This window comes from Ranitomeya variabilis, unplaced genomic scaffold (assembly GCF_051348905.1).
Source record: "Ranitomeya variabilis isolate aRanVar5 unplaced genomic scaffold, aRanVar5.hap1 Scaffold_69, whole genome shotgun sequence".
Taxonomy (NCBI): domain Eukaryota; kingdom Metazoa; phylum Chordata; class Amphibia; order Anura; family Dendrobatidae; genus Ranitomeya; species Ranitomeya variabilis.
The window spans coordinates 251,747-274,532 of NW_027508196.1; the positions used below are offsets into that span (position 1 = coordinate 251,747).

At 48.0% G+C, this 22,786-nt stretch overlaps 65 pseudogenes; all 65 read left to right on the top strand.

Moving 5' to 3' along the window:
- Positions 1-124: 124 nt before the first annotated feature.
- LOC143791332 (U2 spliceosomal RNA) lies at positions 125-298 on the top strand (annotated as a pseudogene).
- A 176-nt stretch (positions 299-474) lies between these two features.
- LOC143791409 (U2 spliceosomal RNA) lies at positions 475-648 on the top strand (annotated as a pseudogene).
- A 176-nt stretch (positions 649-824) lies between these two features.
- LOC143792376 (U2 spliceosomal RNA) lies at positions 825-998 on the top strand (annotated as a pseudogene).
- A 176-nt stretch (positions 999-1,174) lies between these two features.
- LOC143791771 (U2 spliceosomal RNA) lies at positions 1,175-1,348 on the top strand (annotated as a pseudogene).
- A 176-nt stretch (positions 1,349-1,524) lies between these two features.
- LOC143792030 (U2 spliceosomal RNA) lies at positions 1,525-1,698 on the top strand (annotated as a pseudogene).
- Positions 1,699-1,874: 176 nt separating this feature from the next.
- LOC143791979 (U2 spliceosomal RNA) lies at positions 1,875-2,048 on the top strand (annotated as a pseudogene).
- Positions 2,049-2,224: 176 nt separating this feature from the next.
- LOC143792377 (U2 spliceosomal RNA) lies at positions 2,225-2,398 on the top strand (annotated as a pseudogene).
- Positions 2,399-2,574: 176 nt separating this feature from the next.
- Positions 2,575-2,748, top strand: LOC143791616 (U2 spliceosomal RNA; annotated as a pseudogene).
- Positions 2,749-2,923: 175 nt separating this feature from the next.
- Positions 2,924-3,097, top strand: LOC143792378 (U2 spliceosomal RNA; annotated as a pseudogene).
- Positions 3,098-3,272: 175 nt separating this feature from the next.
- Positions 3,273-3,446, top strand: LOC143792379 (U2 spliceosomal RNA; annotated as a pseudogene).
- A 176-nt stretch (positions 3,447-3,622) lies between these two features.
- Positions 3,623-3,796, top strand: LOC143792380 (U2 spliceosomal RNA; annotated as a pseudogene).
- Positions 3,797-3,972: 176 nt separating this feature from the next.
- LOC143791356 (U2 spliceosomal RNA) lies at positions 3,973-4,146 on the top strand (annotated as a pseudogene).
- A 176-nt stretch (positions 4,147-4,322) lies between these two features.
- LOC143791772 (U2 spliceosomal RNA) lies at positions 4,323-4,496 on the top strand (annotated as a pseudogene).
- Positions 4,497-4,672: 176 nt separating this feature from the next.
- On the top strand, positions 4,673-4,843 carry LOC143792086 (U2 spliceosomal RNA; annotated as a pseudogene).
- A 176-nt stretch (positions 4,844-5,019) lies between these two features.
- LOC143792381 (U2 spliceosomal RNA) lies at positions 5,020-5,193 on the top strand (annotated as a pseudogene).
- A 176-nt stretch (positions 5,194-5,369) lies between these two features.
- Positions 5,370-5,581, top strand: LOC143792540 (U2 spliceosomal RNA; annotated as a pseudogene).
- Positions 5,582-5,719: 138 nt separating this feature from the next.
- On the top strand, positions 5,720-5,893 carry LOC143792408 (U2 spliceosomal RNA; annotated as a pseudogene).
- Positions 5,894-6,069: 176 nt separating this feature from the next.
- On the top strand, positions 6,070-6,243 carry LOC143792382 (U2 spliceosomal RNA; annotated as a pseudogene).
- A 176-nt stretch (positions 6,244-6,419) lies between these two features.
- LOC143791255 (U2 spliceosomal RNA) lies at positions 6,420-6,631 on the top strand (annotated as a pseudogene).
- A 138-nt stretch (positions 6,632-6,769) lies between these two features.
- On the top strand, positions 6,770-6,943 carry LOC143792419 (U2 spliceosomal RNA; annotated as a pseudogene).
- A 176-nt stretch (positions 6,944-7,119) lies between these two features.
- LOC143792383 (U2 spliceosomal RNA) lies at positions 7,120-7,293 on the top strand (annotated as a pseudogene).
- A 176-nt stretch (positions 7,294-7,469) lies between these two features.
- LOC143792154 (U2 spliceosomal RNA) lies at positions 7,470-7,643 on the top strand (annotated as a pseudogene).
- A 176-nt stretch (positions 7,644-7,819) lies between these two features.
- LOC143791286 (U2 spliceosomal RNA) lies at positions 7,820-7,994 on the top strand (annotated as a pseudogene).
- A 175-nt stretch (positions 7,995-8,169) lies between these two features.
- LOC143791411 (U2 spliceosomal RNA) lies at positions 8,170-8,343 on the top strand (annotated as a pseudogene).
- Positions 8,344-8,519: 176 nt separating this feature from the next.
- LOC143792386 (U2 spliceosomal RNA) lies at positions 8,520-8,693 on the top strand (annotated as a pseudogene).
- Positions 8,694-8,869: 176 nt separating this feature from the next.
- Positions 8,870-9,043, top strand: LOC143791773 (U2 spliceosomal RNA; annotated as a pseudogene).
- A 176-nt stretch (positions 9,044-9,219) lies between these two features.
- On the top strand, positions 9,220-9,390 carry LOC143792087 (U2 spliceosomal RNA; annotated as a pseudogene).
- A 176-nt stretch (positions 9,391-9,566) lies between these two features.
- LOC143792387 (U2 spliceosomal RNA) lies at positions 9,567-9,740 on the top strand (annotated as a pseudogene).
- A 176-nt stretch (positions 9,741-9,916) lies between these two features.
- On the top strand, positions 9,917-10,128 carry LOC143791256 (U2 spliceosomal RNA; annotated as a pseudogene).
- Positions 10,129-10,266: 138 nt separating this feature from the next.
- On the top strand, positions 10,267-10,440 carry LOC143792431 (U2 spliceosomal RNA; annotated as a pseudogene).
- Positions 10,441-10,615: 175 nt separating this feature from the next.
- LOC143792388 (U2 spliceosomal RNA) lies at positions 10,616-10,789 on the top strand (annotated as a pseudogene).
- A 176-nt stretch (positions 10,790-10,965) lies between these two features.
- Positions 10,966-11,139, top strand: LOC143792220 (U2 spliceosomal RNA; annotated as a pseudogene).
- Positions 11,140-11,315: 176 nt separating this feature from the next.
- LOC143791412 (U2 spliceosomal RNA) lies at positions 11,316-11,489 on the top strand (annotated as a pseudogene).
- A 176-nt stretch (positions 11,490-11,665) lies between these two features.
- Positions 11,666-11,839, top strand: LOC143792389 (U2 spliceosomal RNA; annotated as a pseudogene).
- Positions 11,840-12,015: 176 nt separating this feature from the next.
- On the top strand, positions 12,016-12,189 carry LOC143791774 (U2 spliceosomal RNA; annotated as a pseudogene).
- A 176-nt stretch (positions 12,190-12,365) lies between these two features.
- On the top strand, positions 12,366-12,539 carry LOC143791877 (U2 spliceosomal RNA; annotated as a pseudogene).
- A 176-nt stretch (positions 12,540-12,715) lies between these two features.
- LOC143792124 (U2 spliceosomal RNA) lies at positions 12,716-12,889 on the top strand (annotated as a pseudogene).
- Positions 12,890-13,065: 176 nt separating this feature from the next.
- On the top strand, positions 13,066-13,239 carry LOC143792031 (U2 spliceosomal RNA; annotated as a pseudogene).
- Positions 13,240-13,415: 176 nt separating this feature from the next.
- Positions 13,416-13,589, top strand: LOC143791991 (U2 spliceosomal RNA; annotated as a pseudogene).
- Positions 13,590-13,765: 176 nt separating this feature from the next.
- Positions 13,766-13,939, top strand: LOC143792390 (U2 spliceosomal RNA; annotated as a pseudogene).
- A 176-nt stretch (positions 13,940-14,115) lies between these two features.
- LOC143791627 (U2 spliceosomal RNA) lies at positions 14,116-14,289 on the top strand (annotated as a pseudogene).
- Positions 14,290-14,464: 175 nt separating this feature from the next.
- On the top strand, positions 14,465-14,638 carry LOC143792391 (U2 spliceosomal RNA; annotated as a pseudogene).
- Positions 14,639-14,813: 175 nt separating this feature from the next.
- Positions 14,814-14,987, top strand: LOC143792392 (U2 spliceosomal RNA; annotated as a pseudogene).
- Positions 14,988-15,163: 176 nt separating this feature from the next.
- On the top strand, positions 15,164-15,337 carry LOC143792393 (U2 spliceosomal RNA; annotated as a pseudogene).
- A 176-nt stretch (positions 15,338-15,513) lies between these two features.
- Positions 15,514-15,687, top strand: LOC143791357 (U2 spliceosomal RNA; annotated as a pseudogene).
- A 176-nt stretch (positions 15,688-15,863) lies between these two features.
- Positions 15,864-16,037, top strand: LOC143791776 (U2 spliceosomal RNA; annotated as a pseudogene).
- A 176-nt stretch (positions 16,038-16,213) lies between these two features.
- LOC143792088 (U2 spliceosomal RNA) lies at positions 16,214-16,384 on the top strand (annotated as a pseudogene).
- A 176-nt stretch (positions 16,385-16,560) lies between these two features.
- On the top strand, positions 16,561-16,734 carry LOC143792394 (U2 spliceosomal RNA; annotated as a pseudogene).
- Positions 16,735-16,910: 176 nt separating this feature from the next.
- LOC143791257 (U2 spliceosomal RNA) lies at positions 16,911-17,122 on the top strand (annotated as a pseudogene).
- A 138-nt stretch (positions 17,123-17,260) lies between these two features.
- On the top strand, positions 17,261-17,434 carry LOC143792443 (U2 spliceosomal RNA; annotated as a pseudogene).
- A 176-nt stretch (positions 17,435-17,610) lies between these two features.
- On the top strand, positions 17,611-17,784 carry LOC143792395 (U2 spliceosomal RNA; annotated as a pseudogene).
- A 176-nt stretch (positions 17,785-17,960) lies between these two features.
- LOC143791258 (U2 spliceosomal RNA) lies at positions 17,961-18,172 on the top strand (annotated as a pseudogene).
- A 138-nt stretch (positions 18,173-18,310) lies between these two features.
- On the top strand, positions 18,311-18,484 carry LOC143792455 (U2 spliceosomal RNA; annotated as a pseudogene).
- Positions 18,485-18,660: 176 nt separating this feature from the next.
- On the top strand, positions 18,661-18,834 carry LOC143792397 (U2 spliceosomal RNA; annotated as a pseudogene).
- A 176-nt stretch (positions 18,835-19,010) lies between these two features.
- On the top strand, positions 19,011-19,184 carry LOC143792155 (U2 spliceosomal RNA; annotated as a pseudogene).
- A 176-nt stretch (positions 19,185-19,360) lies between these two features.
- LOC143791287 (U2 spliceosomal RNA) lies at positions 19,361-19,535 on the top strand (annotated as a pseudogene).
- A 175-nt stretch (positions 19,536-19,710) lies between these two features.
- LOC143791413 (U2 spliceosomal RNA) lies at positions 19,711-19,884 on the top strand (annotated as a pseudogene).
- A 176-nt stretch (positions 19,885-20,060) lies between these two features.
- Positions 20,061-20,234, top strand: LOC143792398 (U2 spliceosomal RNA; annotated as a pseudogene).
- Positions 20,235-20,410: 176 nt separating this feature from the next.
- LOC143791777 (U2 spliceosomal RNA) lies at positions 20,411-20,584 on the top strand (annotated as a pseudogene).
- A 176-nt stretch (positions 20,585-20,760) lies between these two features.
- On the top strand, positions 20,761-20,931 carry LOC143792089 (U2 spliceosomal RNA; annotated as a pseudogene).
- Positions 20,932-21,107: 176 nt separating this feature from the next.
- On the top strand, positions 21,108-21,281 carry LOC143792399 (U2 spliceosomal RNA; annotated as a pseudogene).
- A 176-nt stretch (positions 21,282-21,457) lies between these two features.
- On the top strand, positions 21,458-21,669 carry LOC143791259 (U2 spliceosomal RNA; annotated as a pseudogene).
- A 138-nt stretch (positions 21,670-21,807) lies between these two features.
- Positions 21,808-21,981, top strand: LOC143792467 (U2 spliceosomal RNA; annotated as a pseudogene).
- A 175-nt stretch (positions 21,982-22,156) lies between these two features.
- LOC143792401 (U2 spliceosomal RNA) lies at positions 22,157-22,330 on the top strand (annotated as a pseudogene).
- Positions 22,331-22,506: 176 nt separating this feature from the next.
- Positions 22,507-22,680, top strand: LOC143792222 (U2 spliceosomal RNA; annotated as a pseudogene).
- The last annotated feature ends 106 nt before the right edge of the window (positions 22,681-22,786 follow it).

Sequence of the window (22,786 nt, forward strand, 5' to 3'; positions counted from 1 at the left end):
TGTCATCGACAGATCATCCAGAGTTTCTGGAAATGTCTTCCCTGCGGCAATCTTTTGCTACGTCTCCACAGTGGGTGTCGGTTGTAGGCCTTGGTGCGGCCCAAGTGGCAAACCATTTCTGATCATCTCTTCTTGGCCAAATGGCTCAAGATCAAGCGTAGTGTCTGTTCTTATTAGTTTAATATCTGATACGTCCCCTATTTGGGGACCATATATTAAATGGATTTTTGGAACAGGGAGCTGGAAATGGAGCTTGCTTTGTCACACGGAACCTTCACGGGGATGGAGGGTGTGGTTATGCAGATTCAAAACGCGTTGCGCACAGCTTGAACACATGCACACCGCAGAACTGTCATCGACAGAGCATCCAGAGTTTCTGGAAATGTCTTCCCTGCGGCAATCTTTTGCTACGTCTCCACAGTGGGTGTCGGTTGTAGGCCTTGGTGCGGCCCAAGTGGCAAACCATTTCTGATCAACTCTTCTCGGCCAAATGGCTCAAGATCAAGTGTAGTGTCTGTCCTTATTAGTTTAATATCTGATACGTCCCCTATTTGGGGACCATATATTAAATGGATTTTTGGAACAGGGAGCTGGAAATGGAGCTTGCTTTGTCGCACGGAACCTTCACGGGGATGGAGGGTGTGGTTATGCAGATTCAAAACGCGTTGCGCAGAGCTTGAACACATGCACACCGCAGAACTGTCATCGACAGAGCATCCAGAGTTTCTGGAAATGTCTTCCCTGCGGCAATCTTTTGCTATGTCTCCACAGTGGGTGTCGGTTGTAGGCCTTGGTGCGGCCCAAGTGGCAAACCATTTCTGATCATCTCTTCTCGGCCAAATGGCTCAAGATCAAGCGTAGTGTCTGTTCTTATTAGTTTAATATCTGATACGTCCCCTATTTGGGGACCATATATTAAATGGATTTTTGGAACAGGGAGCTGGAAATGGAGCTTGCTTTGTCACACGGAACCTTCACGGGGATGGAGGGTGTGGTTATGCAGATTCAAAACGCGTTGCGCACAGCTTGAACACATGCACACCGCAGAACTGTCATCGACAGAGCATCCAGAGTTTCTGGAAATGTCTTCCCTGCGGCAATCTTTTGCTACGTCTCCACAGTGGGTGTCGGTTGTAGGCCTTGGTGCGGCCCAAGTGGCAAACCATTTCTGATCATCTCTTCTCGGCCAAATGGCTCAAGATCAAGCGTAGTGTCTGTTCTTATTAGTTTAATATCTGTTACGTCCCCTATTTGGGGACCATATATTAAATGGATTTTTGGAACAGGGAGCTGGAAATGGAGCTTGCTTTGTCACACGGAACCTTCACGGGGATGGAGGGTGTGGTTATGCAGATTCAAAATGCGTTGCGCACAGCTTGAACACATGCACACCGCAGAACTGTCATCAACAGAGCATCCAGAGTTTCTGGAAATGTCTTCCCTGCGGCAATCTTTTGCTACGTCTTAACAGTGGGTGTCGGTTGTAGGCCTTGGTGCGGCCCAAGTGGCAAACCATTTCTGATCATCTCTTCTCGGCCAAATGGATCAATATCAAGCGTAGTGTCTGTTCTTATTAGTTTAATATCTGATACGTCCCCTATTTGGGGACCATATATTAAATGGATTTTTGGAACAGGGAGCTGGAAATGGAGCTTGCTTTGTCACACTGAACCTTCACGGGGATGGAGGGTGTGGTTATGCAGATTCAAAACGCGTTGCGCACAGCTTGAACACATGCACACCGCAGAACTGTCATCAACAGAGCATCCAGAGTTTCTGGAAATGTCTTCCCTGCGGCAATCTTTTGCTACGTCTCCACAGTGGGTGTCGGTTGTAGGCCTTGGTGCGGCCCAAGTGGCAAACCATTTCTGATCATCTCTTCTCGGCCAAATGGCTCAAGATCAAGCGTAGTGTCTGTTCTTATTAGTTTAATATCTGATACGTCCCCTATTTGGGGACCATATATTAAATGGATTTTTGGAACAGGGAGCTGGAAATGGAGCTTGCTTTGTCGCACGGAACCTTCACGGGGGTGGAGGGTGTGGTTATGCAGATTCAAAATGCGTTTCGCACAGCTTGAACACATGCACACCGCAGAACTGTCATCGACAGATCATCCAGAGTTTCTGGAAATGTCTTCCCTGCGGCAATCTTTTGCTACGTCTCCACAGTGGGTGTCGGTTGTAGGCCTTGGTGCGGCCCAAGTGGCAAACCATTTCTGATCATCTCTTCTCGGCCAAATGGCTCAAGATCAAGCGTAGTGTCTGTTCTTATTAGTTTAATATCTGATACGTCCCCTATTTGGGGACCATATATTAAATGGATTTTTGGAACAGGGAGCTGGAAATGGAGCTTGCTTTGTCACACGGAACCTTCACGGGGATGGAGGGTGTGGTTATGCAGATTCAAAACGCGTTGCGCACAGCTTGAACACATGCACACCGCAGAACTGTCATCAACAGAGCATCCAGAGTTTCTGGAAATGTCCTCCCTGCGGCAATCTTTTGCTACGTCTCCACAGTGGGTGTCGGTTGTAGGCCTTGGTGCGGCCCAAGTGGCAAACCATTTCTGATCAACTCTTCTCGGCCAAATGGCTCAAGATCAAGTGTAGTGTCTGTTCTTATTAGTTTAATATCTGATACGTCCCCTATTTGGGGACCATATATTAAATGGATTTTTGGAACAGGGAGCTGGAAATGGAGCTTGCTTTGTCGCACGGAACCTTCACGGGGATGGAGGGTGTGGTTATGCAGATTCAAAACGCGTTGCGCACAGCTTGAACACATGCACACCGCAGAACTGTCATCGATAGAGCATCCATAGTTTCTGGAAATGTCTTCCCTGCGGCAATCTTTTGCTACGTCTCACAGTGGATGTCGGTTGTAGGCCTTGGTGCGGCCCAAGTGGCAAACCATTTCTGATCATCTCTTCTCGGCCAAATGGCTCAAGATCAAGCGTAGTGTCTGTTCTTATTAGTTTAATATCTGATACGTCCCCTATTTGGGGACCATATATTAAATGGATTTTTGGAACAGGGAGCTGGAAATGGAGCTTGCTTTGTCACACGGAACCTTCACGGGGATGGAGGGTGTGGTTATGCAGATTCAAAACGCGTTGCGCACAGCTTGAACACATGCACACCGCAGAACTGTCATCGATAGAGCATCCATAGTTTCTGGAAATGTCTTCCCTGCGGCAATCTTTTGCTACGTCTCACAGTGGATGTCGGTTGTAGGCCTTGGTGCGGCCCAAGTGGCAAACCATTTCTGATCATCTCTTCTCGGCCAAATGGCTCAAGATCAAGCGTAGTGTCTGTTCTTATTAGTTTAATATCTGATACGTCCCCTATTTGGGGACCATATATTAAATGGATTTTTGGAACAGGGAGCTGGAAATGGAGCTTGCTTTGTCACACGGAACCTTCACGGGGATGGAGGGTGTGGTTATGCAGATTCAAAACGCGTTGCGCACAGCTTGAACACATGCACACCGCAGAACTGTCATCGACAGAGCATCCAGAGTTTCTGGAAATGTCTTCCCTGCGGCAATCTTTTGCTACGTCTCCACAGTTGGTGTCGGTTGTAGGCCTTGGTGCGGCCCAAGTGGCAAACCATTTCTGATCATCTCTTCTCGGCCAAATGGCTCAAGATCAAGCGTAGTGTCTGTTCTTATTAGTTTAATATCTGATACGTCCCCTATTTGGGGACCATATATTAAATGGATTTTTGGAACAGGGAGCTGGAAATGGAGCTTGCTTTGTCACACGGAACCTTCACGGGGATGGAGGGTGTGGTTATGCAGATTCAAAACGCGTTGCGCACAGCTTGAACACATGCACACCGCAGAACTGTCGTCGACAGAGCATCCAGAGTTTCTGGAAATGTCTTCCCTGCGGCAATCTTTTGCTACGTCTCCACAGTGGGTGTCGGTTGTAGGCCTTGGTGCGGCCCAAGTGGCAAACCATTTCTGATCATCTCTTCTCGGCCAAATGGCTCAAGATCAAGCGTAGTGTCTGTTCTTATTAGTTTAATATCTGATACGTCCCCTATTTGGGGACCATATATTAATTGGATTTTTGGAACAGGGAGCTGGAAATGGAGCTTGCTTTGTCACACGGAACCTTCACGGGGATGGAGGGTGTGGTTATGCAGATTCAAAACGCGTTGCGCACAGCTTGAACACATGCACACCGCAGAACTGTCGTCGACAGAGCATCCAGAGTTTCTGGAAATGTCTTCCCTGCGGCAATCTTTTGCTACGTCTCCACAGTGGGTGTCGGTTGTAGGCCTTGGTGCGGCCCAAGTGGCAAACCATTTCTGATCATCTCTTCTCGGCCAAATGGCTCAAGATCAAGCGTAGTGTCTGTTCTTATTAGTTTAATATCTGTTACGTCCCCTATTTGGGGACCATATATTAAATGGATTTTTGGAACAGGGAGCTGGAAATGGAGCTTGCTTTGTCACACGGAACCTTCACGGGGATGGAGGGTGTGGTTATGCAGATTCAAAACGCGTTGCGCACAGCTTGAACACATGCACACCGCAGAACTGTCATCGACAGAGCATCCAGAGTTTCTGGAAATGTCTTCCCTGCGGCAATCTTTTGCTACGTCTTAACAGTGGGTGTCGGTTGTAGGCCTTGGTGCGGCCCAAGTGGCAAACCATTTCTGATCATCTCTTCTCGGCCAAATGGATCAAGATCAAGCGTAGTGTCTGTTATTAGTTTAATATCTGATACGTCCCGTATTTGGGGACCATATATTACATGGATTTTTGGAACAGGGAGCTGGAAATGGAGCTTGCTTTGTCACACGGAACCTTCACGGGGATGGAGGGTGTGGTTATGCAGATTCAAAACGCGTTGCGCACAGCTTGAACACATGCACACCGCAGAACTGTCATCGACAGAGCATCCAGAGTTTCTGGAAATGTCTTCCCTGCGGCAATCTTTTGCTACGTCTCCACAGTGGGTGTCGGTTGTAGGCCTTGGTGCGGCCCAAGTGGCAAACCATTTCTGATCATCTCTTCTCGGCCAAATGGCTCAAGATCAAGCGTAGTGTCTGTTCTTATTAGTTTAATATCTGATACGTCCCCTATTTGGGGACCATATATTAAATGGATTTTTGGAACAGGGAGCTGGAAATGGAGCTTGCTTTGTCACACGGAACCTTCACGGGGATGGAGGGTGTGGTTATGCAGATTCAAAACGCGTTGCGCACAGCTTGAACACATGCACACCGCAGAACTGTCATCGACAGAGCATCCAGAGTTTCTGGAAATGTCTTCCCTGCGGCAATCTTTTGCTACGTCTCCACAGTGGGTGTCGGTTGTAGACCTTGGTGCGGCCCAAGTGGCAAATCATTTCTGATCATCTCTTCTCGGCCAAATGGCTCAAGATCAAGCGTAGTGTCTGTTCTTATTAGTTTAATATCTGATACGTCCCCTATTTGGGGACCATATATTAAATGGATTTTTGGAACAGGGAGCTGGAAATGGAGCTTGCTTTGTCGCACGGAACCATCACGGGGGTGGAGGGTGTGGTTATGCAGATTCAAAACGCGTTTCGCACAGCTTGAACACATGCACACCGCAGAACTGTCATCGACAGATCATCCAGAGTTTTTGGAAATGTCTTCCCTGCGGCAATCTTTTGCTACGTCTCCACAGTGGGTGTCGGTTGTAGGCCTTGGTGCGGCCCAAGTGGCAAACCATTTCTGATCATCTCTTCTCGGCCAAATGGCTCAAGATCAAGTGTAGTGTCTGTTCTTATTAGTTTAATATCTGATACGTCCCCTATTTGGGGACCATATATTAAATGGATTTTTGGAACAGGGAGCTGGAAATGGAGCTTGCTTTGTCGCACGGAACCTTCACGGGGATGGAGGGTGTGGTTATGCAGATTCAAAACGCGTTGCGCACAGCTTGAACACATGCACACCGCAGAACTGTCATCGATAGAGCATCCAGAGTTTCTGGAAATGTCTTCCCTGCGGCAATCTTTTGCTACGTCTCCACAGTGGATGTCGGTTGTAGGCCTTGGTGCGGCCCAAGTGGCAAACCATTTCTGATCATCTCTTCTCGGCCAAATGGCTCAAGATCAAGCGTAGTGTCTGTTCTTATTAGTTTAATATCTGATACGTCCCCTATTTGGGGACCATATATTAAATGGATTTTTGGAACAGGGAGCTGGAAATGGAGCTTGCTTTGTCACACGGAACCTTCACGGGGATGGAGGGTGTGGTTATGCAGATTCAAAACGCGTTGCGCACAGCTTGAACACATGCACACCGCAGAACTGTCATCGACAGAGCATCCAGAGTTTCTGGAAATGTCTTCCCTGCGGCAATCTTTTGCTACGTCTCCACAGTGGGTGTCGGTTGTAGACCTTGGTGCGGCCCAAGTGGCAAATCATTTCTGATCATCTCTTCTCGGCCAAATGGCTCAAGATCAAGCGTAGTGTCTGTTCTTATTAGTTTAATATCTGATACGTCCCCTATTTGGGGACCATATATTAAATGGATTTTTGGAACAGGGAGCTGGAAATGGAGCTTGCTTTGTCGCACGGAACCATCACGGGGGTGGAGGGTGTGGTTATGCAGATTCAAAACGCGTTTCGCACAGCTTGAACACATGCACACCGCAGAACTGTCATCGACAGATCATCCAGAGTTTTTGGAAATGTCTTCCCTGCGGCAATCTTTTGCTACGTCTCCACAGTGGGTGTCGGTTGTAGGCCTTGGTGCGGCCCAAGTGGCAAACCATTTCTGATCATCTCTTCTCGGCCAAATGGCTCAAGATCAAGTGTAGTGTCTGTTCTTATTAGTTTAATATCTGATACGTCCCCTATTTGGGGACCATATATTAAATGGATTTTTGGAACAGGGAGCTGGAAATGGAGCTTGCTTTGTCGCACGGAACCTTCACGGGGATGGAGGGTGTGGTTATGCAGATTCAAAACGCGTTGCGCACAGCTTGAACACATGCACACCGCAGAACTGTCATCGATAGAGCATCCAGAGTTTCTGGAAATGTCTTCCCTGCGGCAATCTTTTGCTACGTCTCCACAGTGGATGTCGGTTGTAGGCCTTGGTGCGGCCCAAGTGGCAAACCATTTCTGATCATCTCTTCTCGGCCAAATGGCTCAAGATCAAGCGTAGTGTCTGTTCTTATTAGTTTAATATCTGATACGTCCCCTATTTGGGGACCATATATTAAATGGATTTTTGGAACAGGGAGCTGGAAATGGAGCTTGCTTTGTCACACGGAACCTTCACGGGGATGGAGGGTGTGGTTATGCAGATTCAAAACGCGTTGCGCACAGCTTGAACACATGCACACCGCAGAACTGTCATCGACAGAGCATCCAGAGTTTCTGGAAATGTCTTCCCTGCGGCAATCTTTTGCTACGTCTCCACAGTGGGTGTCGGTTGTAGGCCTTGGTGCGGCCCAAGTGGCAAACCATTTCTGATCATCTCTTCTCGGCCAAATGGCTCAAGATCAAGCGTAGTGTCTGTTCTTATTAGTTTAATATCTGATACGTCCCCTATTTGGGGACCATATATTAAATGGATTTTTGGAACAGGGAGCTGGAAATGGAGCTTGCTTTGTCACACGGAACCTTCACGGGGGTGGAGGGTGTGGTTATGCAGATTCAAAACGCGTTGCGCACAGCTTGAACACATGCACACCGCAGAACTGTCATCGACAGAGCATCCAGAGTTTCTGGAAATGTCTTCCCTGCGGCAATCTTTTGCTACGTCTCCACAGTGGGTGTCGGTTGTAGGCCTTGGTGCGGCCCAAGTGGCAAATCATTTCTGATCATCTCTTCTCGGCCAAATGGCTCAAGATCAAGCGTAGTGTCTGTTCTTATTAGTTTAATATCTGATACGTCCCCTATTTGGGGACCATATATTAAATGGATTTTTGGAACAGGGAGCTGGAAATGGAGCTTGCTTTGTCGCACGGAACCATCACGGGGGTGGAGGGTGTGGTTATGCAGATTCAAAACGCGTTGCGCACAGCTTGAACACATGCACACCGCAGAACTGTCATCGACAGATCATCCAGAGTTTCTGGAAATGTCTTCCCTGCGGCAATCTTTTGCTACGTCTCCACAGTGGGTGTCGGTTGTAGGCCTTGGTGCGGCCCAAGTGGCAAACCATTTCTGATCAACTCTTCTCGGCCAAATGGCTCAAGATCAAGTGTAGTGTCTGTCCTTATTAGTTTAATATCTGATACGTCCCCTATTTGGGGACCATATATTAAATGGATTTTTGGAACAGGGAGCTGGAAATGGAGCTTGCTTTGTCGCACGGAACCTTCACGGGGATGGAGGGTGTGGTTATGCAGATTCAAAACGCGTTGCGCAGAGCTTGAACACATGCACACCGCAGAACTGTCATCGACAGAGCATCCAGAGTTTCTGGAAATGTCTTCCCTGCGGCAATCTTTTGCTACGTCTCCACAGTGGGTGTCGGTTGTAGGCCTTGGTGCGGCCCAAGTGGCAAACCATTTCTGATCATCTCTTCTCGGCCAAATGGCTCAAGATCAAGCGTAGTGTCTGTTCTTATTAGTTTAATATCTGATACGTCCCCTATTTGGGGACCATATATTAAATGGATTTTTGGAACAGGGAGCTGGAAATGGAGCTTGCTTTGTCACACGGAACCTTCACGGGGATGGAGGGTGTGGTTATGCAGATTCAAAACGCGTTGCGCACAGCTTGAACACATGCACACCGCAGAACTGTCATCGACAGAGCATCCAGAGTTTCTGGAAATGTCTTCCCTGCGGCAATCTTTTGCTACGTCTCCACAGTGGTTGTCGGTTGTAGGCCTTGGTGCGGCCCAAGTGTCAAACCATTTCTGATCATCTCTTCTCGGCCAAATGGCTCAAGATCAAGCGTAGTGTCTGTTCTTATTAGTTTAATATCTGTTACGTCCCCTATTTGGGGACCATATATTAAATGGATTTTTGGAACAGGGAGCTGGAAATGGAGCTTGCTTTGTCACACGGAACCTTCACGGGGATGGAGGGTGTGGTTATGCAGATTCAAAACGCGTTGCGCACAGCTTGAACACATGCACACCGCAGAACTGTCATCGACAGAGCATCCAGAGTTTCTGGAAATGTCTTCCCTGCGGCAATCTTTTGCTACGTCTTAACAGTGGGTGTCGGTTGTAGGCCTTGGTGCGGCCCAAGTGGCAAACCATTTCTGATCATCTCTTCTCGGCCAAATGGATCAAGATCAAGCGTAGTGTCTGTTATTAGTTTAATATCTGATACGTCCCGTATTTGGGGACCATATATTACATGGATTTTTGGAACAGGGAGCTGGAAATGGAGCTTGCTTTGTCACACGGAACCTTCACGGGGATGGAGGGTGTGGTTATGCAGATTCAAAACGCGTTGCGCACAGCTTGAACACATGCACACCGCAGAACTGTCATCGACAGAGCATCCAGAGTTTCTGGAAATGTCTTCCCTGCGGCAATCTTTTGCTACGTCTCCACAGTGGGTGTCGGTTGTAGGCCTTGGTGCGGCCCAAGTGGCAAACCATTTCTGATCATCTCTTCTCGGCCAAATGGCTCAAGATCAAGCGTAGTGTCTGTTCTTATTAGTTTAATATCTGATACGTCCCCTATTTGGGGACCATATATTAAATGGATTTTTGGAACAGGGAGCTGGAAATGGAGCTTGCTTTGTCACACGGAACCTTCACGGGGATGGAGGGTGTGGTTATGCAGATTCAAAACGCGTTGCGCACAGCTTGAACACATGCACACCGCAGAACTGTCATCGACAGAGCATCCAGAGTTTCTGGAAATGTCTTCCCTGCGGCAATCTTTTGCTACGTCTCCACAGTGGGTGTCGGTTGTAGACCTTGGTGCGGCCCAAGTGGCAAATCATTTCTGATCATCTCTTCTCGGCCAAATGGCTCAAGATCAAGCGTAGTGTCTGTTCTTATTAGTTTAATATCTGATACGTCCCCTATTTGGGGACCATATATTAAATGGATTTTTGGAACAGGGAGCTGGAAATGGAGCTTGCTTTGTCGCACGGAACCATCACGGGGGTGGAGGGTGTGGTTATGCAGATTCAAAACGCGTTTCGCACAGCTTGAACACATGCACACCGCAGAACTGTCATCGACAGATCATCCAGAGTTTTTGGAAATGTCTTCCCTGCGGCAATCTTTTGCTACGTCTCCACAGTGGGTGTCGGTTGTAGGCCTTGGTGCGGCCCAAGTGGCAAACCATTTCTGATCATCTCTTCTCGGCCAAATGGCTCAAGATCAAGTGTAGTGTCTGTTCTTATTAGTTTAATATCTGATACGTCCCCTATTTGGGGACCATATATTAAATGGATTTTTGGAACAGGGAGCTGGAAATGGAGCTTGCTTTGTCGCACGGAACCTTCACGGGGATGGAGGGTGTGGTTATGCAGATTCAAAACGCGTTGCGCACAGCTTGAACACATGCACACCGCAGAACTGTCATCGATAGAGCATCCAGAGTTTCTGGAAATGTCTTCCCTGCGGCAATCTTTTGCTACGTCTCACAGTGGATGTCGGTTGTAGGCCTTGGTGCGGCCCAAGTGGCAAACCATTTCTGATCATCTCTTCTCGGCCAAATGGCTCAAGATCAAGCGTAGTGTCTGTTCTTATTAGTTTAATATCTGATACGTCCCCTATTTGGGGACCATATATTAAATGGATTTTTGGAACAGGGAGCTGGAAATGGAGCTTGCTTTGTCACACGGAACCTTCACGGGGATGGAGGGTGTGGTTATGCAGATTCAAAACGCGTTGCGCACAGCTTGAACACATGCACACCGCAGAACTGTCATCGACAGAGCATCCAGAGTTTCTGGAAATGTCTTCCCTGCGGCAATCTTTTGCTACGTCTCCACAGTGGGTGTCGGTTGTAGGCCTTGGTGCGGCCCAAGTGGCAAACCATTTCTGATCATCTCTTCTCGGCCAAATGGCTCAAGATCAAGCGTAGTGTCTGTTCTTATTAGTTTAATATCTGATACGTCCCCTATTTGGGGACCATATATTAAATGGATTTTTGGAACAGGGAGCTGGAAATGGAGCTTGCTTTGTCACACGGAACCTTCATGGGGATGGAGGGTGTGGTTATGCAGATTCAAAACGCGTTGCGCACAGCTTGAACACATGCACACCGCAGAACTGTCATCGACAGAGCATCCAGAGTTTCTGGAAATGTCTTCCCTGCGGCAATCTTTTGCTACGTCTCCACAGTGGGTGTCGGTTGTAGGCCTTGGTGCGGCCCAAGTGGCAAACCATTTCTGATCAACTCTTCTCGGCCAAATGGCTCAAGATCAAGTGTAGTGTCTGTCCTTATTAGTTTAATATCTGATACGTCCCCTATTTGGGGACCATATATTAAATGGATTTTTGGAACAGGGAGCTGGAAATGGAGCTTGCTTTGTCGCACGGAACCTTCACGGGGATGGAGGGTGTGGTTATGCAGATTCAAAACGCGTTGCGCAGAGCTTGAACACATGCACACCGCAGAACTGTCATCGACAGAGCATCCAGAGTTTCTGGAAATGTCTTCCCTGCGGCAATCTTTTGCTACGTCTCCACAGTGGGTGTCGGTTGTAGGCCTTGGTGCGGCCCAAGTGGCAAACCATTTCTGATCATCTCTTCTCGGCCAAATGGCTCAAGATCAAGCGTAGTGTCTGTTCTTATTAGTTTAATATCTGATACGTCCCCTATTTGGGGACCATATATTAAATGGATTTTTGGAACAGGGAGCTGGAAATGGAGCTTGCTTTGTCACACGGAACCTTCACGGGGATGGAGGGTGTGGTTATGCAGATTCAAAACGCGTTGCGCACAGCTTGAACACATGCACACCGCAGAACTGTCATCGACAGAGCATCCAGAGTTTCTGGAAATGTCTTCCCTGCGGCAATCTTTTGCTACGTCTCCACAGTGGGTGTCGGTTGTAGGCCTTGGTGCGGCCCAAGTGTCAAACCATTTCTGATCATCTCTTCTCGGCCAAATGGCTCAAGATCAAGCGTAGTGTCTGTTCTTATTAGTTTAATATCTGTTACGTCCCCTATTTGGGGACCATATATTAAATGGATTTTTGGAACAGGGAGCTGGAAATGGAGCTTGCTTTGTCACACGGAACCTTCACGGGGATGGAGGGTGTGGTTATGCAGATTCAAAACGCGTTGCGCACAGCTTGAACACATGCACACCGCAGAACTGTCATCAACAGAGCATCCAGAGTTTCTGGAAATGTCTTCCCTGCGGCAATCTTTTGCTACGTCTTAACAGTGGGTGTCGGTTGTAGGCCTTGGTGCGGCCCAAGTGGCAAACCATTTCTGATCATCTCTTCTCGGCCAAATGGATCAAGATCAAGCGTAGTGTCTGTTCTTATTAGTTTAATATCTGATACGTCCCCTATTTGGGGACCATATATTAAATGGATTTTTGGAACAGGGAGCTGGAAATGGAGCTTGCTTTGTCACACGGAACCTTCACGGGGATGGAGGGTGTGGTTATGCAGATTCAAAACGCGTTGCGCACAGCTTGAACACATGCACACCGCAGAACTGTCATCGACAGAGCATCCAGAGTTTCTGGAAATGTCTTCCCTGCGGCAATCTTTTGCTACGTCTCCACAGTGGGTGTCGGTTGTAGGCCTTGGTGCGGCCCAAGTGGCAAACCATTTCTGATCATCTCTTCTCGGCCAAATGGCTCAAGATCAAGCGTAGTGTCTGTTCTTATTAGTTTAATATCTGATACGTCCCCTATTTGGGGACCATATATTAAATGGATTTTTGGAACAGGGAGCTGGAAATGGAGCTTGCTTTGTCGCACGGAACCTTCACGGGGATGGAGGGTGTGGTTATGCAGATTCAAAATGCGTTGCGCACAGCTTGAACACATGCACACCGCAGAACTGTCATCAACAGAGCATCCAGAGTTTCTGGAAATGTCTTCCCTGCGGCAATCTTTTGCTACGTCTTAACAGTGGGTGTCGGTTGTAGGCCTTGGTGCGGCCCAAGTGGCAAACCATTTCTGATCATCTCTTCTCGGCCAAATGGATCAATATCAAGCGTAGTGTCTGTTCTTATTAGTTTAATATCTGATACGTCCCCTATTTGGGGACCATATATTAAATGGATTTTTGGAACAGGGAGCTGGAAATGGAGCTTGCTTTGTCACACTGAACCTTCACGGGGATGGAGGGTGTGGTTATGCAGATTCAAAACGCGTTGCGCACAGCTTGAACACATGCACACCGCAGAACTGTCATCAACAGAGCATCCAGAGTTTCTGGAAATGTCTTCCCTGCGGCAATCTTTTGCTACGTCTCCACAGTGGGTGTCGGTTGTAGGCCTTGGTGCGGCCCAAGTGGCAAACCATTTCTGATCATCTCTTCTCGGCCAAATGGCTCAAGATCAAGCGTAGTGTCTGTTCTTATTAGTTTAATATCTGATACGTCCCCTATTTGGGGACCATATATTAAATGGATTTTTGGAACAGGGAGCTGGAAATGGAGCTTGCTTTGTCGCACGGAACCTTCACGGGGGTGGAGGGTGTGGTTATGCAGATTCAAAATGCGTTTCGCACAGCTTGAACACATGCACACCGCAGAACTGTCATCGACAGATCATCCAGAGTTTCTGGAAATGTCTTCCCTGCGGCAATCTTTTGCTACGTCTCCACAGTGGGTGTCGGTTGTAGGCCTTGGTGCGGCCCAAGTGGCAAACCATTTCTGATCATCTCTTCTCGGCCAAATGGCTCAAGATCAAGCGTAGTGTCTGTTCTTATTAGTTTAATATCTGATACGTCCCCTATTTGGGGACCATATATTAAATGGATTTTTGGAACAGGGAGCTGGAAATGGAGCTTGCTTTGTCACACGGAACCTTCACGGGGATGGAGGGTGTGGTTATGCAGATTCAAAACGCGTTGCGCACAGCTTGAACACATGCACACCGCAGAACTGTCATCAACAGAGCATCCAGAGTTTCTGGAAATGTCTTCCCTGCGGCAATCTTTTGCTACGTCTCCACAGTGGGTGTCGGTTGTAGGCCTTGGTGCGGCCCAAGTGGCAAACCATTTCTGATCAACTCTTCTCGGCCAAATGGCTCAAGATCAAGTGTAGTGTCTGTTCTTATTAGTTTAATATCTGATACGTCCCCTATTTGGGGACCATATATTAAATGGATTTTTGGAACAGGGAGCTGGAAATGGAGCTTGCTTTGTCGCACGGAACCTTCACGGGGATGGAGGGTGTGGTTATGCAGATTCAAAACGCGTTGCGCACAGCTTGAACACATGCACACCGCAGAACTGTCATCGATAGAGCATCCATAGTTTCTGGAAATGTCTTCCCTGCGGCAATCTTTTGCTACGTCTCACAGTGGATGTCGGTTGTAGGCCTTGGTGCGGCCCAAGTGGCAAACCATTTCTGATCATCTCTTCTCGGCCAAATGGCTCAAGATCAAGCGTAGTGTCTGTTCTTATTAGTTTAATATCTGATACGTCCCCTATTTGGGGACCATATATTAAATGGATTTTTGGAACAGGGAGCTGGAAATGGAGCTTGCTTTGTCACACGGAACCTTCACGGGGATGGAGGGTGTGGTTATGCAGATTCAAAACGCGTTGCGCACAGCTTGAACACATGCACACCGCAGAACTGTCATCGATAGAGCATCCATAGTTTCTGGAAATGTCTTCCCTGCGGCAATCTTTTGCTACGTCTCACAGTGGATGTCGGTTGTAGGCCTTGGTGCGGCCCAAGTGGCAAACCATTTCTGATCATCTCTTCTCGGCCAAATGGCTCAAGATCAAGCGTAGTGTCTGTTCTTATTAGTTTAATATCTGATACGTCCCCTATTTGGGGACCATATATTAAATGGATTTTTGGAACAGGGAGCTGGAAATGGAGCTTGCTTTGTCACACGGAACCTTCACGGGGATGGAGGGTGTGGTTATGCAGATTCAAAACGCGTTGCGCACAGCTTGAACACATGCACACCGCAGAACTGTCATCGACAGAGCATCCAGAGTTTCTGGAAATGTCTTCCCTGCGGCAATCTTTTGCTACGTCTCCACAGTTGGTGTCGGTTGTAGGCCTTGGTGCGGCCCAAGTGGCAAACCATTTCTGATCATCTCTTCTCGGCCAAATGGCTCAAGATCAAGCGTAGTGTCTGTTCTTATTAGTTTAATATCTGATACGTCCCCTATTTGGGGACCATATATTAAATGGATTTTTGGAACAGGGAGCTGGAAATGGAGCTTGCTTTGTCACACGGAACCTTCACGGGGATGGAGGGTGTGGTTATGCAGATTCAAAACGCGTTGCGCACAGCTTGAACACATGCACACCGCAGAACTGTCGTCGACAGAGCATCCAGAGTTTCTGGAAATGTCTTCCCTGCGGCAATCTTTTGCTACGTCTCCACAGTGGGTGTCGGTTGTAGGCCTTGGTGCGGCCCAAGTGGCAAACCATTTCTGATCATCTCTTCTCGGCCAAATGGCTCAAGATCAAGCGTAGTGTCTGTTCTTATTAGTTTAATATCTGATACGTCCCCTATTTGGGGACCATATATTAATTGGATTTTTGGAACAGGGAGCTGGAAATGGAGCTTGCTTTGTCACACGGAACCTTCACGGGGATGGAGGGTGTGGTTATGCAGATTCAAAACGCGTTGCGCACAGCTTGAACACATGCACACCGCAGAACTGTCGTCGACAGAGCATCCAGAGTTTCTGGAAATGTCTTCCCTGCGGCAATCTTTTGCTACGTCTCCACAGTGGGTGTCGGTTGTAGGCCTTGGTGCGGCCCAAGTGGCAAACCATTTCTGATCATCTCTTCTCGGCCAAATGGCTCAAGATCAAGCGTAGTGTCTGTTCTTATTAGTTTAATATCTGTTACGTCCCCTATTTGGGGACCATATATTAAATGGATTTTTGGAACAGGGAGCTGGAAATGGAGCTTGCTTTGTCACACGGAACCTTCACGGGGATGGAGGGTGTGGTTATGCAGATTCAAAACGCGTTGCGCACAGCTTGAACACATGCACACCGCAGAACTGTCATCGACAGAGCATCCAGAGTTTCTGGAAATGTCTTCCCTGCGGCAATCTTTTGCTACGTCTTAACAGTGGGTGTCGGTTGTAGGCCTTGGTGCGGCCCAAGTGGCAAACCATTTCTGATCATCTCTTCTCGGCCAAATGGATCAAGATCAAGCGTAGTGTCTGTTATTAGTTTAATATCTGATACGTCCCGTATTTGGGGACCATATATTACATGGATTTTTGGAACAGGGAGCTGGAAATGGAGCTTGCTTTGTCACACGGAACCTTCACGGGGATGGAGGGTGTGGTTATGCAGATTCAAAACGCGTTGCGCACAGCTTGAACACATGCACACCGCAGAACTGTCATCGACAGAGCATCCAGAGTTTCTGGAAATGTCTTCCCTGCGGCAATCTTTTGCTACGTCTCCACAGTGGGTGTCGGTTGTAGGCCTTGGTGCGGCCCAAGTGGCAAACCATTTCTGATCATCTCTTCTCGGCCAAATGGCTCAAGATCAAGCGTAGTGTCTGTTCTTATTAGTTTAATATCTGATACGTCCCCTATTTGGGGACCATATATTAAATGGATTTTTGGAACAGGGAGCTGGAAATGGAGCTTGCTTTGTCACACGGAACCTTCACGGGGATGGAGGGTGTGGTTATGCAGATTCAAAACGCGTTGCGCACAGCTTGAACACATGCACACCGCAGAACTGTCATCGACAGAGCATCCAGAGTTTCTGGAAATGTCTTCCCTGCGGCAATCTTTTGCTACGTCTCCACAGTGGGTGTCGGTTGTAGACCTTGGTGCGGCCCAAGTGGCAAATCATTTCTGATCATCTCTTCTCGGCCAAATGGCTCAAGATCAAGCGTAGTGTCTGTTCTTATTAGTTTAATATCTGATACGTCCCCTATTTGGGGACCATATATTAAATGGATTTTTGGAACAGGGAGCTGGAAATGGAGCTTGCTTTGTCGCACGGAACCATCACGGGGGTGGAGGGTGTGGTTATGCAGATTCAAAACGCGTTTCGCACAGCTTGAACACATGCACACCGCAGAACTGTCATCGACAGATCATCCAGAGTTTTTGGAAATGTCTTCCCTGCGGCAATCTTTTGCTACGTCTCCACAGTGGGTGTCGGTTGTAGGCCTTGGTGCGGCCCAAGTGGCAAACCATTTCTGATCATCTCTTCTCGGCCAAATGGCTCAAGATCAAGTGTAGTGTCTGTTCTTATTAGTTTAATATCTGATACGTCCCCTATTTGGGGACCATATATTAAATGGATTTTTGGAACAGGGAGCTGGAAATGGAGCTTGCTTTGTCGCACGGAACCTTCACGGGGATGGAGGGTGTGGTTATGCAGATTCAAAACGCGTTGCGCACAGCTTGAACACATGCACACCGCAGAACTGTCATCGATAGAGCATCCAGAGTTTCTGGAAATGTCTTCCCTGCGGCAATCTTTTGCTACGTCTCCACAGTGGATGTCGGTTGTAGGCCTTGGTGCGGCCCAAGTGGCAAACCATTTCTGATCATCTCTTCTCGGCCAAATGGCTCAAGATCAAGCGTAGTGTCTGTTCTTATTAGTTTAATATCTGATACGTCCCCTATTTGGGGACCATATATTAAATGGATTTTTGGAACAGGGAGCTGGAAATGGAGCTTGCTTTGTCACACGGAACCTTCACGGGGATGGAGGGTGTGGTTATGCAGATTCAAAACGCGTTGCGCACAGCTTGAACACATGCACACCGCAGAACTGTCATCGACAGAGCATCCAGAGTTTCTGGAAATGTCTTCCCTGCGGCAATCTTTTGCTACGTCTCCACAGTGGGTGTCGGTTGTAGACCTTGGTGCGGCCCAAGTGGCAAATCATTTCTGATCATCTCTTCTCGGCCAAATGGCTCAAGATCAAGCGTAGTGTCTGTTCTTATTAGTTTAATATCTGATACGTCCCCTATTTGGGGACCATATATTAAATGGATTTTTGGAACAGGGAGCTGGAAATGGAGCTTGCTTTGTCGCACGGAACCATCACGGGGGTGGAGGGTGTGGTTATGCAGATTCAAAACGCGTTTCGCACAGCTTGAACACATGCACACCGCAGAACTGTCATCGACAGATCATCCAGAGTTTTTGGAAATGTCTTCCCTGCGGCAATCTTTTGCTACGTCTCCACAGTGGGTGTCGGTTGTAGGCCTTGGTGCGGCCCAAGTGGCAAACCATTTCTGATCATCTCTTCTCGGCCAAATGGCTCAAGATCAAGTGTAGTGTCTGTTCTTATTAGTTTAATATCTGATACGTCCCCTATTTGGGGACCATATATTAAATGGATTTTTGGAACAGGGAGCTGGAAATGGAGCTTGCTTTGTCGCACGGAACCTTCACGGGGATGGAGGGTGTGGTTATGCAGATTCAAAACGCGTTGCGCACAGCTTGAACACATGCACACCGCAGAACTGTCATCGATAGAGCATCCAGAGTTTCTGGAAATGTCTTCCCTGCGGCAATCTTTTGCTACGTCTCCACAGTGGATGTCGGTTGTAGGCCTTGGTGCGGCCCAAGTGGCAAACCATTTCTGATCATCTCTTCTCGGCCAAATGGCTCAAGATCAAGCGTAGTGTCTGTTCTTATTAGTTTAATATCTGATACGTCCCCTATTTGGGGACCATATATTAAATGGATTTTTGGAACAGGGAGCTGGAAATGGAGCTTGCTTTGTCACACGGAACCTTCACGGGGATGGAGGGTGTGGTTATGCAGATTCAAAACGCGTTGCGCACAGCTTGAACACATGCACACCGCAGAACTGTCATCGACAGAGCATCCAGAGTTTCTGGAAATGTCTTCCCTGCGGCAATCTTTTGCTACGTCTCCACAGTGGGTGTCGGTTGTAGGCCTTGGTGCGGCCCAAGTGGCAAACCATTTCTGATCATCTCTTCTCGGCCAAATGGCTCAAGATCAAGCGTAGTGTCTGTTCTTATTAGTTTAATATCTGATACGTCCCCTATTTGGGGACCATATATTAAATGGATTTTTGGAACAGGGAGCTGGAAATGGAGCTTGCTTTGTCACACGGAACCTTCACGGGGGTGGAGGGTGTGGTTATGCAGATTCAAAACGCGTTGCGCACAGCTTGAACACATGCACACCGCAGAACTGTCATCGACAGAGCATCCAGAGTTTCTGGAAATGTCTTCCCTGCGGCAATCTTTTGCTACGTCTCCACAGTGGGTGTCGGTTGTAGGCCTTGGTGCGGCCCAAGTGGCAAATCATTTCTGATCATCTCTTCTCGGCCAAATGGCTCAAGATCAAGCGTAGTGTCTGTTCTTATTAGTTTAATATCTGATACGTCCCCTATTTGGGGACCATATATTAAATGGATTTTTGGAACAGGGAGCTGGAAATGGAGCTTGCTTTGTCGCACGGAACCATCACGGGGGTGGAGGGTGTGGTTATGCAGATTCAAAACGCGTTGCGCACAGCTTGAACACATGCACACCGCAGAACTGTCATCGACAGATCATCCAGAGTTTCTGGAAATGTCTTCCCTGCGGCAATCTTTTGCTACGTCTCCACAGTGGGTGTCGGTTGTAGGCCTTGGTGCGGCCCAAGTGGCAAACCATTTCTGATCAACTCTTCTCGGCCAAATGGCTCAAGATCAAGTGTAGTGTCTGTCCTTATTAGTTTAATATCTGATACGTCCCCTATTTGGGGACCATATATTAAATGGATTTTTGGAACAGGGAGCTGGAAATGGAGCTTGCTTTGTCGCACGGAACCTTCACGGGGATGGAGGGTGTGGTTATGCAGATTCAAAACGCGTTGCGCAGAGCTTGAACACATGCACACCGCAGAACTGTCATCGACAGAGCATCCAGAGTTTCTGGAAATGTCTTCCCTGCGGCAATCTTTTGCTACGTCTCCACAGTGGGTGTCGGTTGTAGGCCTTGGTGCGGCCCAAGTGGCAAACCATTTCTGATCATCTCTTCTCGGCCAAATGGCTCAAGATCAAGCGTAGTGTCTGTTCTTATTAGTTTAATATCTGATACGTCCCCTATTTGGGGACCATATATTAAATGGATTTTTGGAACAGGGAGCTGGAAATGGAGCTTGCTTTGTCACACGGAACCTTCACGGGGATGGAGGGTGTGGTTATGCAGATTCAAAACGCGTTGCGCACAGCTTGAACACATGCACACCGCAGAACTGTCATCGACAGAGCATCCAGAGTTTCTGGAAATGTCTTCCCTGCGGCAATCTTTTGCTACGTCTCCACAGTGGTTGTCGGTTGTAGGCCTTGGTGCGGCCCAAGTGTCAAACCATTTCTGATCATCTCTTCTCGGCCAAATGGCTCAAGATCAAGCGTAGTGTCTGTTCTTATTAGTTTAATATCTGTTACGTCCCCTATTTGGGGACCATATATTAAATGGATTTTTGGAACAGGGAGCTGGAAATGGAGCTTGCTTTGTCACACGGAACCTTCACGGGGATGGAGGGTGTGGTTATGCAGATTCAAAACGCGTTGCGCACAGCTTGAACACATGCACACCGCAGAACTGTCATCGACAGAGCATCCAGAGTTTCTGGAAATGTCTTCCCTGCGGCAATCTTTTGCTACGTCTTAACAGTGGGTGTCGGTTGTAGGCCTTGGTGCGGCCCAAGTGGCAAACCATTTCTGATCATCTCTTCTCGGCCAAATGGATCAAGATCAAGCGTAGTGTCTGTTATTAGTTTAATATCTGATACGTCCCGTATTTGGGGACCATATATTACATGGATTTTTGGAACAGGGAGCTGGAAATGGAGCTTGCTTTGTCACACGGAACCTTCACGGGGATGGAGGGTGTGGTTATGCAGATTCAAAACGCGTTGCGCACAGCTTGAACACATGCACACCGCAGAACTGTCATCGACAGAGCATCCAGAGTTTCTGGAAATGTCTTCCCTGCGGCAATCTTTTGCTACGTCTCCACAGTGGGTGTCGGTTGTAGGCCTTGGTGCGGCCCAAGTGGCAAACCATTTCTGATCATCTCTTCTCGGCCAAATGGCTCAAGATCAAGCGTAGTGTCTGTTCTTATTAGTTTAATATCTGATACGTCCCCTATTTGGGGACCATATATTAAATGGATTTTTGGAACAGGGAGCTGGAAATGGAGCTTGCTTTGTCACACGGAACCTTCACGGGGATGGAGGGTGTGGTTATGCAGATTCAAAACGCGTTGCGCACAGCTTGAACACATGCACACCGCAGAACTGTCATCGACAGAGCATCCAGAGTTTCTGGAAATGTCTTCCCTGCGGCAATCTTTTGCTACGTCTCCACAGTGGGTGTCGGTTGTAGACCTTGGTGCGGCCCAAGTGGCAAATCATTTCTGATCATCTCTTCTCGGCCAAATGGCTCAAGATCAAGCGTAGTGTCTGTTCTTATTAGTTTAATATCTGATACGTCCCCTATTTGGGGACCATATATTAAATGGATTTTTGGAACAGGGAGCTGGAAATGGAGCTTGCTTTGTCGCACGGAACCATCACGGGGGTGGAGGGTGTGGTTATGCAGATTCAAAACGCGTTTCGCACAGCTTGAACACATGCACACCGCAGAACTGTCATCGACAGATCATCCAGAGTTTTTGGAAATGTCTTCCCTGCGGCAATCTTTTGCTACGTCTCCACAGTGGGTGTCGGTTGTAGGCCTTGGTGCGGCCCAAGTGGCAAACCATTTCTGATCATCTCTTCTCGGCCAAATGGCTCAAGATCAAGTGTAGTGTCTGTTCTTATTAGTTTAATATCTGATACGTCCCCTATTTGGGGACCATATATTAAATGGATTTTTGGAACAGGGAGCTGGAAATGGAGCTTGCTTTGTCGCACGGAACCTTCACGGGGATGGAGGGTGTGGTTATGCAGATTCAAAACGCGTTGCGCACAGCTTGAACACATGCACACCGCAGAACTGTCATCGATAGAGCATCCAGAGTTTCTGGAAATGTCTTCCCTGCGGCAATCTTTTGCTACGTCTCACAGTGGATGTCGGTTGTAGGCCTTGGTGCGGCCCAAGTGGCAAACCATTTCTGATCATCTCTTCTCGGCCAAATGGCTCAAGATCAAGCGTAGTGTCTGTTCTTATTAGTTTAATATCTGATACGTCCCCTATTTGGGGACCATATATTAAATGGATTTTTGGAACAGGGAGCTGGAAATGGAGCTTGCTTTGTCACACGGAACCTTCACGGGGATGGAGGGTGTGGTTATGCAGATTCAAAACGCGTTGCGCACAGCTTGAACACATGCACACCGCAGAACTGTCATCGACAGAGCATCCAGAGTTTCTGGAAATGTCTTCCCTGCGGCAATCTTTTGCTACGTCTCCACAGTGGGTGTCGGTTGTAGGCCTTGGTGCGGCCCAAGTGGCAAACCATTTCTGATCATCTCTTCTCGGCCAAATGGCTCAAGATCAAGCGTAGTGTCTGTTCTTATTAGTTTAATATCTGATACGTCCCCTATTTGGGGACCATATATTAAATGGATTTTTGGAACAGGGAGCTGGAAATGGAGCTTGCTTTGTCACACGGAACCTTCATGGGGATGGAGGGTGTGGTTATGCAGATTCAAAACGCGTTGCGCACAGCTTGAACACATGCACACCGCAGAACTGTCATCGACAGAGCATCCAGAGTTTCTGGAAATGTCTTCCCTGCGGCAATCTT